Source organism: Podarcis liolepis (assembly GCF_965112155.1).
Source record: "Podarcis liolepis genome assembly, chromosome: 4".
NCBI classification, from domain to species: domain Eukaryota; kingdom Metazoa; phylum Chordata; class Lepidosauria; order Squamata; family Lacertidae; genus Podarcis; species Podarcis liolepis.
This window is the reverse complement of record NC_139558.1, coordinates 27,767,805-27,784,814: the sequence shown is the minus strand read 5'-3', so window position 1 is coordinate 27,784,814 and position 17,010 is coordinate 27,767,805. Positions and strand designations below refer to the sequence as shown.

Sequence of the window (17,010 nt, the reverse complement as noted above, 5' to 3'; positions counted from 1 at the left end):
CAAGCTCAGCATTCAAAAATACTGTTTTAAAGAGGAATGCCAAATGATCTGGAAGGAAAGAAAAAGGTTCCATGAAATGGTTGCATTTGGAAAAGCTTAACAGTGTTTCCACTCTGATCTGAAACACGTTTATCTGGAATGAAGTCCTGTTTACTTCTATCAAGGGATACGCTGAATCTGAGTTTTCAGTAACATCCTGCTCCCCCAGCAGTGCCTCCTCTTTTTAGTCATTTTATAACACATTTCTTTGCTTATTTGTTTAATCACTTTCAACTGTCCTGTGTTCCCACTAACAGCAAAATGTGATTGGCTCTGCTGTGATGTCATCCTACCCACTATGTGATCCCTTTGAGTATGAAAATTACAGTTAATGGCATGAGCTGTGACCTGGAAGTTCCAGGTTAAAATTTCAACTCATTGAGCTTGGTGAACTCATTGGGGGCCTTGGGCAATCTACCTTCTCTCTGTAATAATATGAAGGCAGTAATAGTTGTCCATTTTATAGAGCTATGGCAAGGGTTACTGAGCTAATTAGGAGTTTGGGGCACTTACAAAAAAGTTACAGGCAGGTAGCCGTGTTGGTCTGCTGTAGTTGAAACAAAATAAAAAAAAATCCTTCTGGTAGCACCTTAGAGACCAACTAAGTTTGTTATTGGTATGAGCTTTCGTGCGCATGCACACTTCTTCAGATACTCTTGTGTGCATGCACACGAAAGCTCATACCAATAACAAACTTAGTTGGTCTCTAAGGTGCTACTGGAAGGATTTGTTTTTATTTTGTTACAAAAAAGGGTTATACAAATATGCTTCCTATTGTCTTGTTGTCCCATCATTTCCTATCATGGTTTGGCACTGGATAATGAATAGGTGATATACATTCCAACTACAATAACATTTCTAAGCAAGCAATTCAGATATTCAATTTTAGTACACCTACACTGTAATCCTATACGAGTACATTCTAATTTTATGAAACTCACTCCGTTGGCGGCTGTAATGTAATAAACACTTACGCAAGAGTAAATTTTCGTTGAACTGAATGGGCTTTACTTCTGAGTAGTCATGCATAGGCTTTTTTCTGTGATAGTGCTCCACAGAAATTTCATTTGCTGTAAAGTCATTTGCTATAATAGCTTAAGAAAAATCAAACCGAGTATAAGACATTTTCTTTCCACTCCTTTGCACTGCAAATAGTAATATAAGCTTAATCAATAATTACCAACTGAGGAGTTAGCACATTATAGACAGGTTACTCAAGTGCTCTCAACCATCAAGTCATTTAACAGTTAACTTATGGATTAAGCAGCTCTTTTAGAAGCTGAATATAAAAATGGCCATTTAAGTTGATCTTTTCATCAATATAATCATCTCTAGAGTTGTCTCTATACAGTAGGACTGCTGCTATGCAAAGTCCAAAACAAGATGAAACTGAAAAATTGCATCCATCTGTTAGTACAGCTGTACACATGACCATTAATACTATTTTTTTCAATTTGGTTGGCTAGTTATTCCCCTGTAAGAAGGACTGTACAACAAGTCAAGTCCTTGCATATAAAATCTTTAAAGGGAATAATTTTCCACCTCTTGCATTGCAAGTCAGTTGCCTCACCATTTAAAAAGATGTCACATCTATTACAAATACCTGGACAGTAGGTGTGCTCTTATGTCTCCCATTGTGGAGTAATAACAGCCTCTGGAAGTATTCTTGCTGCAGAGCCTGTATCTCCTCCTAATTTACAAGAGCTGAAGCCAATTTAGAGTCTGGAGTTGTTGTGCCGTGTTGTGTGTTTCTAAGGGCACCAGGGATAGCAGCAAATACGATAGGGAAAAGGTTAGCAGGGAGTTAAATGTGAGTTAAATTCTCCATGTCATATTTTATTTTATTTTTTAAATGAGCAATGTGAATCCATCCTAAAACTCGATGGGCTCATACAATGAGGGATCATCACAGGACAGAACAATGCCCCATTGCCCCTTCTACCAAAATAGCATCCTCATGGGCATTCAGCCATCATGCCACACTCTTACAAGGAATGGGAAGCCTATGTTCCCTCCTCTACTTGAGTTTAGCCTCCTTTTCCACTTGGTCAAAGAATACAAGATATTCATGTTCCTGACTCTTCAGAGGGAGTGGGTTGGACAAGCAGATCTAGAACATAGGTGCAAACAGACCTTCCATTTCCCAGAAATTCCTGATATACCATAGTGTGAGAAAGCAAGGCTCTACTATGCTATATGAGGGAATCCCTCTCCATGTGGGCATTTATTGATTTATGCCAAGTGTTCTTGCACCCCAAAGTGTCTTTTGGGTACATGTGGCACTTTTTATAGCAGGAGAGCAGCTGATCCAAATGTATAGGGTTTTTTTTGTTTTTTTTTGTTTGTTGCATTGATATTTTCTTCCCCAGGCAACCAGCACTGTGGAAACCTCCATATATTTTCTGTTGCATCAACTCTTGCCACAGCAAACTGCTCCGTGGAATTTCTGCTTCAAATATTTTGTAGCCAAAGTTGCTAAAAGTGTCTGTGGAGTATGTGATTTCTGACTGCAAGTTGGAAAATAGCCTTGTTAATGCTATAATCTGCTATAACACTAAAATTGCTTTAAATCATGGGGCTAGGCTGCTGGCCAAGGATTCTTTTGTTAGGTAGATTGCTGGTGAATAGCTCAAAATGGTCAGCTGATAGGAGCTAATGGCCAGGAGATGGTCTCCTGAATACATGGAGATCACTCTGCCTTCAGTATTTTGAATGGGAAAGGCCTTAGAGCATGGGTAGGCAAATGTTTGGTTTGGCCTAATAGGGTGAAGTCACTTACTAGAAGAACTAGTAGGAGAAAATTGAAAACATGTTCCATTGGCAAGCTGAATAATATTTCTAGGCATTTGTCACCTTGCACATAGGCTACATCTTTCAAGCTACAAATTCCAAGTTTGCTATTTGCGGGAGTTGTCCTGTTGCTTTTGGACCAAATCTGTTTGCTAAGAAGCAACTCTGAAGTGTCCTGCACCCTGGTGGATTAGAGGACGCTTGATGTGTTTAGTATGTTTGCAATTGAAATATAGACTTCTCACCGATGGATTTTGTTCAACTAAAAAAAAGGGGGGGGGGAAATAGGCCAAAACCCAAACCAATAAAATCAATTCGCACAGTGAAAGAATTTGCAGACATTCTGCCAAACTGTGATGTGTTTCCAAGGAAGCCAAGTTCAAGATCGGTGCCAAGTGGCATAGGGAGAAATCAGATCCCATTCTAATGAGCTGGCACGAGTTGGGAAGATCAATAACTGAAGGCAGTTATTGTGCGATGGCAAACTGTGAGCCAGTTGAAAAGTAGTTGGCAATCAAAGAATATCAGGGTCTCCCTAATCAACTGAGAGTCCATGCAGGAATGGAAAAGTAAAATATGGAACCAAAACAAAATATTAACCCTAGAAAATTAGGGTCTTTTTATAGATCATGGTCAGAAGCGGGGACAGGGACTCCCATTCTACGCACTATGTACTTGGAAGCTACTCTCACAGAGCTTAATAGCCATCCAGAATAAGTGAGCACAGAATTGCATTCTTAACCCATTAGATGCTGGATTTGCTGGAAATCACATGTTTGGGGCTGTTACTCACACATTCCTGAGTGTCATTCAATTCCTCATCCTTTAATCAATCAATACTGATGGCTTTCAGCTGAGTGTGTCAATTGATATTTGTGGTGACCTAAGGAGAAACGAGAGGCGTATCCATGTTGTTTGATCTGTTATGGCCCATTCACAAATCCAGACTGCAACAATCATCAAGTCCTTGAACATATGTATGAGCTGGCTCACTGCTGAAGGTTTAAAAGGTTTTATCGCTGCTGCCATATACAAGGCAATTGTCTACACAGCTTACATAAAGTTTTAGGTCTTGTAGAAGCAGGCCACATTAATTCACGTGTCCTTTAGATTCTGCTTAACAACACAGAGACTGTTTAGTTCTTGTACCCCCATATTAGTGGAAGTTTGGGAATGCCTTTCCAGGTCACTTTCTTTTGGAGATCCATTGCTGGATACTTAGGCTGACTTTGTAAAAACGTGTTTATTTAACAAACGTGCAGAGTAAGAAGAAATGATAAGCATGCACTAACTGTCCCCGGCAATTTTACAACTGAAGCAGGGCAACTCGTCCCATCCAGCAAGTCCAGAGGATACTACTTGCCTCTGGACCAATATACAGTGGATCTCTTTAATCATATACCTGGTGATACTTTAACTCACAACATTTTCCTTTCACATTTCATCTTTCATGGACTGGTGTCACACAACTTTATCTCTGTTCATTTGGGCGTGTGTATGTCTCACATTTCCTCCAAAGAGTTCAGAGTAGTGTGTATGAGACTCCAGGTGGTCTTCATTCTTGGTGCTGGTCTGGCCCAGAGCTGGTTAGCTTTAGGGCAGGGGTCGGCAAGGTTTACCTCGCCTGGGCCGGTTCACTCCAGCGGAGATCCCTCTGTGGGCTGGACTGCGCGCATGCATGAGCGCATGCGGCAACGATTTCCCGCGTCTGTGCAGACACTATTTTTGGCATCTGCGTCTGTGCAGACATGATTTCCAGCGTCTGAGCATACACAGATGTGATATCCAGTACCATGGAAGTGAGTCCCCGAGCCACACTGCGCTGGTTTAGCACAGTGCGCAGGGGCTCGCCAAGCAGGTGGCTCGGTTCGGGGGTGGCTCGGGGGCCGGTTAAACTACCCCTGTGGGCCGCTTGTGGTACATGGGCCTTAGGTTGCCTACCCCTGCTTTAGAGGCTGAACTATATCTGAAGCCTTCTGACTTGAGAGTGAAGCTTCCTTTTCCAGTGAACAGTTAGTAAGCTGTATCAGGGTGTCTGCCCCACAGGCTCCAACAACAATCAGATTAATTAGCAAGTGCTTAGTTCATGTATACAACTATGCAAACTGTTATTGTTATGAAGGCACTACAATATACATAAGGCCATGTGAAATGACCCTTGGGAGGCAGACTTTCGGATAAACAAAGGCACTGGTGCAGAAGCCAATCTCTTCCCAAATCAGATGACAATGCAATGCCTATGGTGCAGAGATTTGCTTTCAAATGAAAGAAGAAAGATCACCCCCACCCTAGAAACTGATTTATTCTTTTGCAGCTAGCTTCCCGGTCATAAAATGCAAGCCATTTTTGGGCCAGCGAGCATGTGATTTTGGTGTCTCTCAGTAGGGATGTTGGTATTTCTGTATTCATTTCCAGTTCCATTGCCCTCTATTCTGAAGAATAAGATTTATTCTCCTTTATCCCACTGACTCTTTGGCTCCACGTCTGCAGGTACATTTCTGTAGATAAATCCACTACCAAGCCTAAATAAGGTTCATCTAGGAAGGAGAGTTCCTTATGCTTCTGGTACTCAAATACAGCGGTCCTTAAACTTTGGTCACCTCCAATTAGATAATCTGCTCTTGTTTTAATTATGAGATTATGAGCCATTTTTCTGCAGACCTTATAAATTGGATTGCTTCATCCAGCCTGTTGAAGGGTAGGCTTCTGCACTTTGCAGTTTCAGAGGATTCCAGCTGACAAGCACATTTTGTTAGAAAACACACCACAACGATAGCTGCCTAATCTCTTAGAAACCGGGTTTAATGCTCCTTATTTAATTTCAAAATCAGCTAGTGGCAGAACATGGCCAAACACAACACACAACTGTAATCGACTGCATGTGCAACACAAATGATGACTTATTGTTATCTTTCAATAACATCTTTGTTACTCCTTTCAAAAGGAGGAAAAATGTGAAAAGTATGAAAGTGATATTAAGCAGATGTTAGACGGTAGTTGTCAATCTTGTCTAAGCATGCAGGTGCTAATGTGTTATAATTATCCCTTCTGGCAGTTGATATTTAGGATTTTGGATCCCACCTAGTCAATCACAGCTGTAATTGTTAAGCTTCTTACATAGCTAATATGCTGGGTAATAACTAGATCAAGATTTAATATTTGACGTTTACTATCAATTATCTTTTCTTCTGACATACATCTCCAGTACTCAGATTCCTGGAGATTAGGCACTTTTCCAGACACTCGGTATAATAAATAAAAAGAATTGTTGCTGTGTAAGACTTAAATCAAAGAAACATCATGATCCACATTTCTCCAGGTTTATGCAATATATTTACTTGTAGCAATTTGCCTCACATTTACCCCTCTCTTTTATCAAGTTGCTTACAGAAGAAACCCATAGTTCAGAGTGTCATAGCAATATTCTGGCAGAGTATGAAACTGGTACTATTTCTACACAGTGTAACATACCAAAACATCCATATAGAAAGTGTAGCTTGCTCCTACTCTATTTGCTACCGTCTGAAACTTATTTTACTCCTTGTGACCTGCTAGTCCAGAATTCCACATGACTACTATTCCAAAGATGGTTAGGAAGTATCAGTTATGATCAAAATAAACCAATGGGGTGAATGGTTATCTGGGCAATGCTCATGTGATTGATGATGGTTAGGTTTTGCATGGCAAATATTTTCCAGAGTCAATCCTCTGAGTTCCAAGAAACCACTAGGCTTGCCCAAGTAGTAAGATTCTTGTTCTCCCGTAGGGTCCTAAACTATGACTTGAGAAGAAGCCAGGATCTGAAACCACGTTCTGATTCGGGCTTGTTCTAACAAACCACAATTCCCCGACTTTGGGCATCACAAGGAACCATGGGTAACTTAAAATTTTTAAAAATGAATGCTTTTAATCTCCCCCTTCTGCTGCAAAAAGAAAGAAAAGTTTAGGAGGAGTGCATACACCTAAGGCATATTGAAGGTTTCTTGTTATATCTGACATGTTTCTGGAGCTCCAAAGGTATCTTAACAATTCTCAGAAGCCCAACAAATTATTTCATCTAATTCAGCCTTCCCCAGTCTAGTGTCTTGGTACTCTCTAGATGTTTTGGACTACAACTTGCATCATCCCTGACTAACAGACCCGCTATTCCTTGTGCCAAGTTAAAATAGAAAACCACAGTTTTGCTCAATAAAATTGTTAGTGTTTGGAGCATCATAAGCAACAGCATACATGTCTTGAAATTTTTTCCATATGCACTAGCTTCTGAACAAATGTAGACAGGTAGTTTGTGTTAATTAGAAAAAAGGCAATTTAACCTAATCTTCTCCTTTTCAGACAAGCTGGCAACACAACAAATAATGGCGGAAAGCGCTCCACCATTGAAAACCACACTAGTAATCTTCGAAACAATATTGTTACAAGTTAAGTACTCCCTGTTGCCTCCAGCAGACAGGGTCTAGCTTCAAGAGGATCTTGCTCAACTTTGAATGGAAAACGTCTGAAATGTTGACAGCACAGAACATTAAGGTTTCAGAGCAAAACAAATGAAACCGGACCGTGTCATTTTGCAATAAAACACGAAGTTGTGTAATAGTGCCATTTTAAAGCCACTTGCACATTTCAAGACTTCAAATAAAATGCTATTAACACAGACAGATAAACAGGCTAAGCCATTATTTGCCTGGGGTGATACCCTTGTGATTTACAACAGGCAAAGAAAATATAGTAGCATAGCTGTTCAAAATTGAATGATATCAGTACCAAAATAATCCTTTCATAGAGCTATAAGGGCCTTTGATAAGAAATTCAAAAAAATTGCATGTTTTTTCAAAGCAAATCCAGTCACATACAAGTGCCTATTATACAATCCAATTACTTTTGTAAGTGCGCCTGTAAAGTTACTTTTAGTTTGACCATCAAACAGGAAGCCTTCACAGACGTTAACGCAGCAGTTTCTAACACTCCCTCACACTTTAGCACAGGCATCCCCCAACCTGTGGCCCTCCCGATGTTTTGGCCTACAACTCCCATGATCCCTAGCTAACAGGACTAGTGGTCAGGGATGATGGGAATTGTAGTCCAAAACATCTGGAGGGCCGAAGGTTGGGGATGCCTGCTTTAGCATGACCAAAAATAGAACCCTGGAAGGTGAGATGTTGGTAGGAGATGGCTTGATAATATTTATTTCTTTGCTTAATTGAAGGTTTAAACCTCATACAGTAGTACCTCGGGTTAAGAACTTAATTCGTTCTGGAGGTCCGTTCTTAACCTGAAACTGTTCTTAACCTGAAGCACTACTTTAGCTAATGGGGCCTCCCGCTGCTGCTGCATCGCCGGAGCACGATTTCTGTTCTCATCCTGAAGCAAAGTTCTTAACCTGAATTTCTGGGTTAGCAGAGTTTGTAACCTGACGCGTCTGTAACCTGAGGTACCACTGTATTTCAATCATATGATTTTCAACACTACTTACAAAAAAGAGGTAATGCTACAACCCCCCCCTTCCCTAAAAAAACCAAAAACCTTACACATAGTTAATTTGGCAGGGGTGCCAACTTGAATAAAATATTGTGGGGGACCAGGTAAGCAATGCCCTGCATAATCAATCACATGATGTAGAGTCCACACATCATTTGAATGACAATGCCCATCATCATCTTTGGGGTTGGCCACCTCAAATATTTTACTGGAGGGGGGGACCACGGCCCCTAGGAGTTGGCTCCTATGGATCCTAGTACCACATCCAGGTTCCAAAGAACCATGGAACAGCAACTCAATCTCTCTTCCCCCCCCCCCACGCCGTGCAGGAAACTGCTTTCGAACTGCATTCTTTCAGAATTAGTGCACAATCCACCCTTCCTTCCTGAACACTGCTAACACAGCTGCACACAGAGGGGATCTGCTATAGGACTCAAAGGAACCTTTTACCTGGGTGCATCGCCATTATGTAAAAGGAATGGGAGGCTTCTCTAGGGACATTCATGCAGGCCGTTTGCACCAGTGAAAAGTCCTCTGATGGGACCACGTTGCAATTTGGAACACAGCCTGTTTCCACAAGGCGGAGACCCCAGTGTAGAAATAGTACTGCGTGTGTTTGGTTGGAACCTTACAGTTCAACCTCCAGAGGGGAGAAAAATCATTTCTCTTTCTAGTAAAGCGTTCAGTATTCTATCTCCAACCCAATGGAAATTAAGTTAATTGCAACAAACTCATCCCGTTGATTGTTAGACTAGCTAGTTTTGGAGTGTGGTTTATGTTTACAGTGGTACCTCGGGTTACAGATGCTTCAGGTTACAGATGCTTCAGGTTACAGACTCCACTAACCCAGAAATAGTACCTCGGGTTAAGAACTTTGCTTCAGGATGAGAACAGAAATCGTGCGGCGGTGGTGAGGCGGCAGCGGAAGGGCCCCATTAGCTAAAGAGAAAAGCAATGAGAAACCTAGACAGCATCTTAAAAAGCAGAGACATCACCTTGCTGACAAAGATCCGTATAATTAAAGCTATGGTTTTCCCAGTAGTGATGTATGGAAGTGAGAGCTGGACCATAAAGAAGGCTGGTCGCTGAAGAATTGATGCTTTTGAATTATGGTGCTGGAGGAGACTCTTGAGAGTCCCATGAACTGAAAGAAGATCAAACCTATCCATTCTGAAGGAAATCAGCCCTGAGTGCTCACTGGAAGGACAGATCCTGAAGCTGAGGCTCCAATACTTTGGCCACCTCATGAGAAGCGAAGACTCCCTAGAAAAGACCCTGATGTTGGGAGGGATGTTGGCACAAAGAGAAGGGGATAGCAGAGGAAGAGGTGGTTGGACAGTGTTCTCGAAGCTACCAGCATGAGTTTGACCAAACTGTGGTAGGCAGTGGAAGACAGGAGTGCCTGGCGTGCTCTGGTCCATGGGCTCACGAAGAGTTGGACACGACTAAACGACTATACAACAACAACAACATGCCTGAGCCGAGGCCAGGCTAATTCCCCCTGGGGAATGACCTTCATTGACAGGGATTCTGCAGGGAGAAATTATGAAGAAGGGTCCTTTCCCTGGGGTCTTTCCAAAATGAAAGCACTCTCTCCACACACACCTAATATAATGAGGGACACAAATAAAAGTCAAGAGCCATAAAACATTTATTAAAAGTACCTCCTACAGTGCAACCCTATACACATCTTACACAGAAGTCCTCTTGATTTGTGTGGGGATGGAATTGAACCCTCAGATTAGCTTCACATTTTGCCTTTGATACAGACTCTAGAGTGCAAAGCATGTACACATTATGTCAGTTGAGGATTCTGTAGGTGGTGTGTATTGTTTGCTAACTTTCAGTTTAGATGCATAGAACTGGCAACCAGAAAATAACTGGGCTGCCCATAAAGGCGTCAGTGCCATTTTTATTGCAGCATTATGTTTTAATTATTCATGTGTAAGCAAGTAGGCACCAGATCTATTAAGTAAAGAATGAATCTACTATAGTTAGATATAGCATACTGAGCAATTGTCTCTTTAAATAATAAAAAAATATATAGCGGGGAAAAGGTTCCACAAAAAATGTCGTATTTGTATAGACTCCAAATCCCCTCTGTTTAAACAGAGTGATTAATATCAGCTCCTGTAGGAAATTAAATTCAGGGAAGAACAGTAATATGCAGATATGCAGATTTCTAGACGGAATGGCTAGCCCTGGGTAACGGAGTCAGGTTGATTAATCTGCATCCACAGAATACAAAATGAAATGCAGAGCTCTCCTGGGTTGCACAAGAAATGAGTTTTCCTCCTTACATTAGAAATAAATGGACACACACATATCCACACAAATTGCAAAGGACCTTTAGAGCATGTGGCATGTTTACATATATGATGTTTAATATTTTAAATGAGTATGTCTTGGCTTAGAGTGAATAATGAATTAATATTTCATTATATATGTATGTATATAAGTATGTTTACACACACACACACACACACACACACACACACATATGCACACAAGCCAAGCACACTTTAATCTTTGCTGATCTGAGAAGTATAAGACAATATTGCGCATCCACATTAAAGTGCATCTTGATTCATTCATATCTGCCTACTTTGCAGGAATACAGTTTGGAGATAAATATCATCACAAACAGTGTCTCATGGAGGAAAGAAAGTGAGACCATACAGCCTTACTTAATGCTCAGGTTTAAAAAGAAAGAAAAAAGAAAGAAAAAAGATTTAGTTCAGTGTATTACTTCTACAGCTAAAATCATATCAAAAACCTAACCACGAAGGAACAAGGATACAATTGTACAGGGTGAGTTTGGACAGGGATAAATAACATTATGAATAATTACCACCACCACCTTAGCCTTTTAAAATGTTAATCTGTTTACATTATCTGTCCCAGATTAAATGTAAGAGTTTTGATCATGTAATAATGCCTTTTTAACAGAAAAATATTTACAGGAAAATTCAAAATGTCATTTTCAGGCTCCCCCCCCCCCCCCGTCGTTACTGGAAACCCAAGCCTGTTATTTAAAATCGTTCACGGTCTCTTCAATAATTGTATAGAAGTAGGCATTATGCTATATTATTAAAGCTGTAATTTCCTGCTGAATCTGGCTGGATGTTTCTTTTTATCACTTGGCAATTTCTATCTAGTTATGGCATAATTAAGTTTCCTGACCCTTGCTCACTCTCTTAACAGGACGCTTAGAAATATACCAGAATTGCAGATCTTCAACCTGATGTCCCCACATAGTAATGGAATAAAATTATTAATCCAGTAATTGTACAGAACACATTACTTTGCATTGAATGTTCCTATTTTTCATTTTCTGTTGGTGACAATCAGCCAGAGGTACAAATCATTTCTGCAGGGAGCAGAACCTGCCTGGGGAGGTGGATGGGGGGAGAGATTCTCTCATTCACTCTTCTGTAGCTACCTGTACAGCTGTGGTTTTTCAGAGTCTAACACAGTACTCGGCTCAGGTGAACAAAACAAAGTTAATAAATGGAAGGAGGAACAAGATACGTCTCTCTGCGGCGGCTTCCTAGGCATCAATAGCAGAGTCTTGCCCCCCAAATGATAAATTCCCCCACATCCAACTGCATGTCTGCAAATGAGTCTCAGTTAGCTGTTTTTCAATTCGCCCAAATTATTAGTATTATGCTTCTGCACAGCACAATTGTGGAAATGGATGGCGTTAACAACCAAATGAGGCAGACGTGCATTTCTTTGGGGTCACTTCTTTGCCATGTGAACCTTGCAAGCCGAAGACTGTGCGCTGCTGGATTAACTATGTAAATATCTGCACGGGCATTTGGCGCAAGGAATGTGTTCAGCAGAAGGGGACAATGGGGAGGCGAGGGAAGGAACACTTACCTGATGCAAATTCTCAGGGAGGGTAAAATTCTATTTTATATTTTTACAGTAGGATTTTTTAAAAAAAATTGTAAGCAAATAGACATGCTTTTAGTTATTTCACGGGGAGTGGCTTTTATTCTACCTTCCGTAAACAGACAATAGCAGTTGGCATGGTCACCTGACCTCCAGTTGGTTGCTTCTGATTACTAGGAAGCAGAGGGTGAGGGGAGGCAGCAGTGAGGTCAGTGCAGGAAAAGCACACAGGTGGAGCCAAGTTTGCAGCCCTGTTTGGAGGTTTGCAAGTGTGGGGTGGGGACCAGTAACTGTCCAATGATATCGGAGAATGCTCAGGAGTCATGGAATGCTGACTGACTACTGGGGAGAGACAGAGAGAATGGCAGTGATCAGAGTCATAGCTAGGTGATCTTGCACTCCTGGCAGAACCGTCCAGGTTGCGCTCCCTAGCCATGGACAAATTAGCTCTTCTTTCTGCCTTTCCTCCAACTCCCCCTCTACCCATTCAATTCCTCATGCACTTCAATTCCTCGCACACTAATTGATATTTTTATTTATACATATATATGGACATATTTTTTTAGCCAATTTTGTGCCGCTGCCCCTCGCCTGCGCCCCTGGCGGAGGCCTTCCTCACCACCCCCTAGCTATGGCCTAGCCGTGATATTTTGTTGTAGTGGCATGCAGGAAAATTTTCCATAGGGGAACAGTTATAATAATAATTATAATAATTTATTATTTGTACCCCACCCATCTGGCTGGGCTTCCCCAGCCACTCTGTGCAGCTTCCAACAAAGATTAAAAATACATTAAAATGTCACACATTTTGTCTTCTAAATGTCAGGTAGTTGTTTATCTCTTTGACATCTGGTGGGAGGGCGTTCCACAGGGCGGGTGCCACTCCTGAGAAGGTCCTCTGCCTGATTCCCTGTAGCTTTGCTTCTCGCAATGAGGGAACCAACAGAAGGCCCTCAGCGCTGGACCTCAGTGTCCAGGCAGAACGATGGGGGTGGAGATGCTCCTTCAGCTATACTGGGCCGAGGCTGTTTAGGGCTTTAAAGGTCAACACCAACACTTTGAATTGTGCTCGGAAATGTACTGGGAGCCAATGTAGGTCTTTCAGGACCGGTGTTACATGGTCTCGGTGGCTGCCCCCAGTCACCAGTCTAGCTGCCGCATTCTGGATTAGTTGTAGTTAGAGCTGTATGTAGAATTGGGACCCCCAAGAGTCATCTAGTCCAACCACCTGCAAGGCAGGAATCTCTACTCAAGCATCCCTGGCAGATGCCTAAAAACCTTCAATGAAGGAGAGTCCATAGCCTCCCAAGGAAGCCTATTCCCTGGTTGGTCAATTTGTCAGTTCCTAGCAGCTTGCAAAAAGAAGAAAAGTTTGGCTTTGCTTTGTTTTTTGGAAAAAGACAGCCCCAGGTGGAAAGGTGGACCCCCCCCCAAAAAAACATTTTTAACACACACACAGTTTAGCTAGGGGGTGGGGGGTGGTGCTCACTGGGTGCCACTCACCCAGGGGGTGGCACTTACTGTGGGGCCTGCTGTGGGCCCAAGCCATGTGTGTCTCCTGAGAGTAATGCAGTAGTCAGGCACCGGTAGGCACCACGCCACCCGGCTGAATCCTGACAAGACAGAAGTACTGTTTGGTGGGGATAGGGGATGGGCAGGTATGGGGGACTCCCTGGTCCTGAATGGGGTAACTGTGCCCCTGCAGGAGCAGGCGTGCAGCCCGGGAGTCATTTTGGACTCTCATCTGTCCATGGAACTGCAGGTTAATTCTGTGTCCAGAGTAGCTGTGTACCAGCTCAATCTGGTAGGCCGGCTAAGACCCTACCTGCCTGCGCACTGTCTTGCCAGAGTGGTACAAGCTTTGGTTATCTCCCGCTTAGACTACTGTAATATGTTCTACTTGGAGCTACCTTTGAAGGTGACTGCAACTATTCCCCGTCAGGTGACAAGGAAATAAACAACTACCTGACCTTTAGAAGAGGGGAGGAGGAAATGAATCTAGGACCACAATGGATGGATGGATGGATGGATGGATGGATGGATGGATGGATGGATTGATTGTCTTGCTCCTCCTCCCAAAGCATCCAAGGGGAGCAAACAAGTGATAAAACAATAAAAAGATGTTAAAAACAATACCAAAACTAATACAGATAGATAGGGAAAGCTCTCTACTCAAAAGGCTTGTAGAAAGGGAAAGAAGAGTCTGGATTTGATATCCCGCTTTATCACTACCCGAAGGAGTCTCAAAGCGGCTAACATTCTCCTTTCCCTTCCTTCAATAAGTGCCAAAAAGATGGCAAAAATGACACCTATAATATTTCTCAATGAAAAGGCACCTTTAAAGTGCTCAAGCAGTTTTACAGTTGTTGTTTTTAAACCAGCGACTCCCACAACAACTATGTGAGATAAGATTATTACTCCCATGCTGCAGAAGGGGATTTCACATAAGCTCACTCTATCACCTTATGCACAGTACTTAGCAACTCAGGTAGTTCACACGTTTATCTGCAGGTCATCCATGATGAGATATCAAGTGCTACTGAACCTGAATGTGTGAATCAGCTCAGTAATCTAGCAGGTGGATTACACTTATCCCATATCACACTGGTGACTCGCTTTCCCCCTTCTTCGAAAGAGAGGGTGGGGAGAAGATAGAGAGATTCCAAATAAAATTCAATTGAAAGTGATCATCTGACTGGCACATCAGCATAAGCTTGCACTGGTCTAAGTAGGCAGAAATGCACTTGAGCCGTTGGGCTGTGCTTATGGTTAACAATCTCGTAAAATGGAAATTTAAAGGGGAAACAGCAAGGCAAAAAATCAACATCTTCATTCAGGCGCTATCTATTTCAGACTAAAGCAGCATAATGTGTCCAGTGTTTACATCTCATTTCAGAAAAGAGAAAATAAATTGTGTTATGGGTGTGCTGTGCTACAGTTAATGTCTCAAATCCCATTGCTTTCAAATGCTTTGATATATTCCCCCCCCCCCTCACTTTCCTGTCTTGCCCTATAATCATGCCTTTTGGTCTTGCAGAAGAGTAAATCGGTAAAAGCAGAGTGTGGTGGTTGCACAGTATTTCCAGGCTGGCAGGTTTATAAACTAATCCACGTTCTTCCCTTTCAGCATCTATATGAGGGGAGCGTGTGTAATTTTCACTTCTCGGGTAAATGCAACTGTTCAAATAATGAAAAAATACTGTTTTAAAGTGCCATTAGACAATAGGCCTTTCCCCCTATCAAAAACAATACTACAGCAGTCAGCTGGATTGTGTGTGTGTTTGTGTGTACACACACACACACACACACACGTGTGCACGCACGCACACACACACACACATATACACACACACAGTATACATATAGGCTACAAAATAGCTCTGATTTTATTTCCATTGAATCAATCGCGGTGGAAAAAGGTAATCGTCGTAATCACAGCAAAGATTTCTCTCTGTTTGTCTAGGCACTTAGGCAGGCCGCATCACCTAAATCTCTGAGCAACTAGAGCAGGATAGCTCAGGGGTAGTTGTGATACAGACATGCAAACCTGATTCCTTAATTTGTTTTGCATAAGATCGGTTGATGCTCTTGAGATAATCTCACTCATGACTGTGACTTTTTTCTCCTCGCCAGTAATAAACTTTTTCAAAAACTGCACACTTTAATAGCTGAGGTTCTATAGGGCAACTATCAAATAAGGAAATCGAACATTTCCAAATTATGTTATAGCCTTAGCCATCTTTAAAAAAAAAAAGTTTTCAAGGAACTGTGTTGGTAAATAAGATGCAAGATTGCCAAGACAACCTTTAGAAACGTATGTTGTGCATATAAAGAATTATATATTAGAATCGCCAAGTTTCCAACTATCCTCTGCTTCACTGCTTTTAAATTTGAGGTGCAGATAGCAGATAATAATGATAAATCTCTATGTAGCGAAAAGCTTCATCGACTGCTTTCTGCAGATGAAGCTGATGTTAAAGTCACAACAGCAGGGCAGGTTTTTTCAACTCAGTTGGCAACCCTGTTATATAATGAAGATAGATATAGATAGATGATAGATAGATAGATAGATAGATAGATACACACACACACACACACACACACACAGCTCTACTATAGATATGAACTTGCGCATGCATATCTAAAGCGAGTCAAGGTGGGATTTTTTATTTTTATTATTATTTTTATTATTATTATTATTATTATTATTATTATTATTATTATTATTATTATTATTGGCAGCAGCAGTAGTGGCATTAAATTTATATACTGCCCTTCATCCAAAGATCTCAGGAAATCACCCCCTCCCATAAGACAAAGAAATAAATCAGTTAATGTTAGCATCTCAGGTTGAACTGAACATCAGTCTACAAGGTGTTCAAAGACAATACTTGTTTTTGTTCTTATGGACACTCTGTTGCCATTGAACATTGGGCACATAGCTGGATAACACAGAATTTAGAGTCGTTTAGTGGTATGGTATGGTAACAGCGCAATTCTATGCACGACTTAGAGATAAGGCCCATTGTATTCAGTTGGTTTTACTTTCAGTAGGGAAGGGATGAAGGAATATGATTCAGTTCACATTTAAACGTGAGTCTTCTTAATCCACATTTTGCAAGACAATGCGTATGCCAAAATACACCAAGTCACATTTCTCTGAATTTTGCAGTGCAGTTCTCCAGCCAAGTAATTGGGACAAAAATTCACAAAGGGTCCATACAAATGCATATATTTGTTGAAAATGACATAAAAATGCACTATATTAGGGGGGAACTGTGTTGTAAAAAAAGTGTCTATTAGGTAAAA

General features: G+C 41.5%; 1 long non-coding RNA gene across 5 annotated transcripts in view; it reads left to right on the top strand.

The window, feature by feature from the left end:
* The window catches only part of LOC310706058, a 346,770-nt gene that overhangs the window by 303,452 nt on the left and 26,308 nt on the right, over nt 1–17,010 (top strand). For 2 of the 5 annotated variants that reach the window (XR_014525610.1, XR_014525611.1), the window contains 2 exons: nt 6,596–6,705; nt 7,165–7,800. The exons of the other annotated variants lie outside the window; for them this stretch is intronic. This is a non-coding gene — a long non-coding RNA (uncharacterized lncRNA). Of the gene's footprint in view, nt 1–6,595; nt 6,706–7,164; nt 7,801–17,010 lie in introns of those variants that run through there. 5 annotated transcript variants of the gene reach the window in all.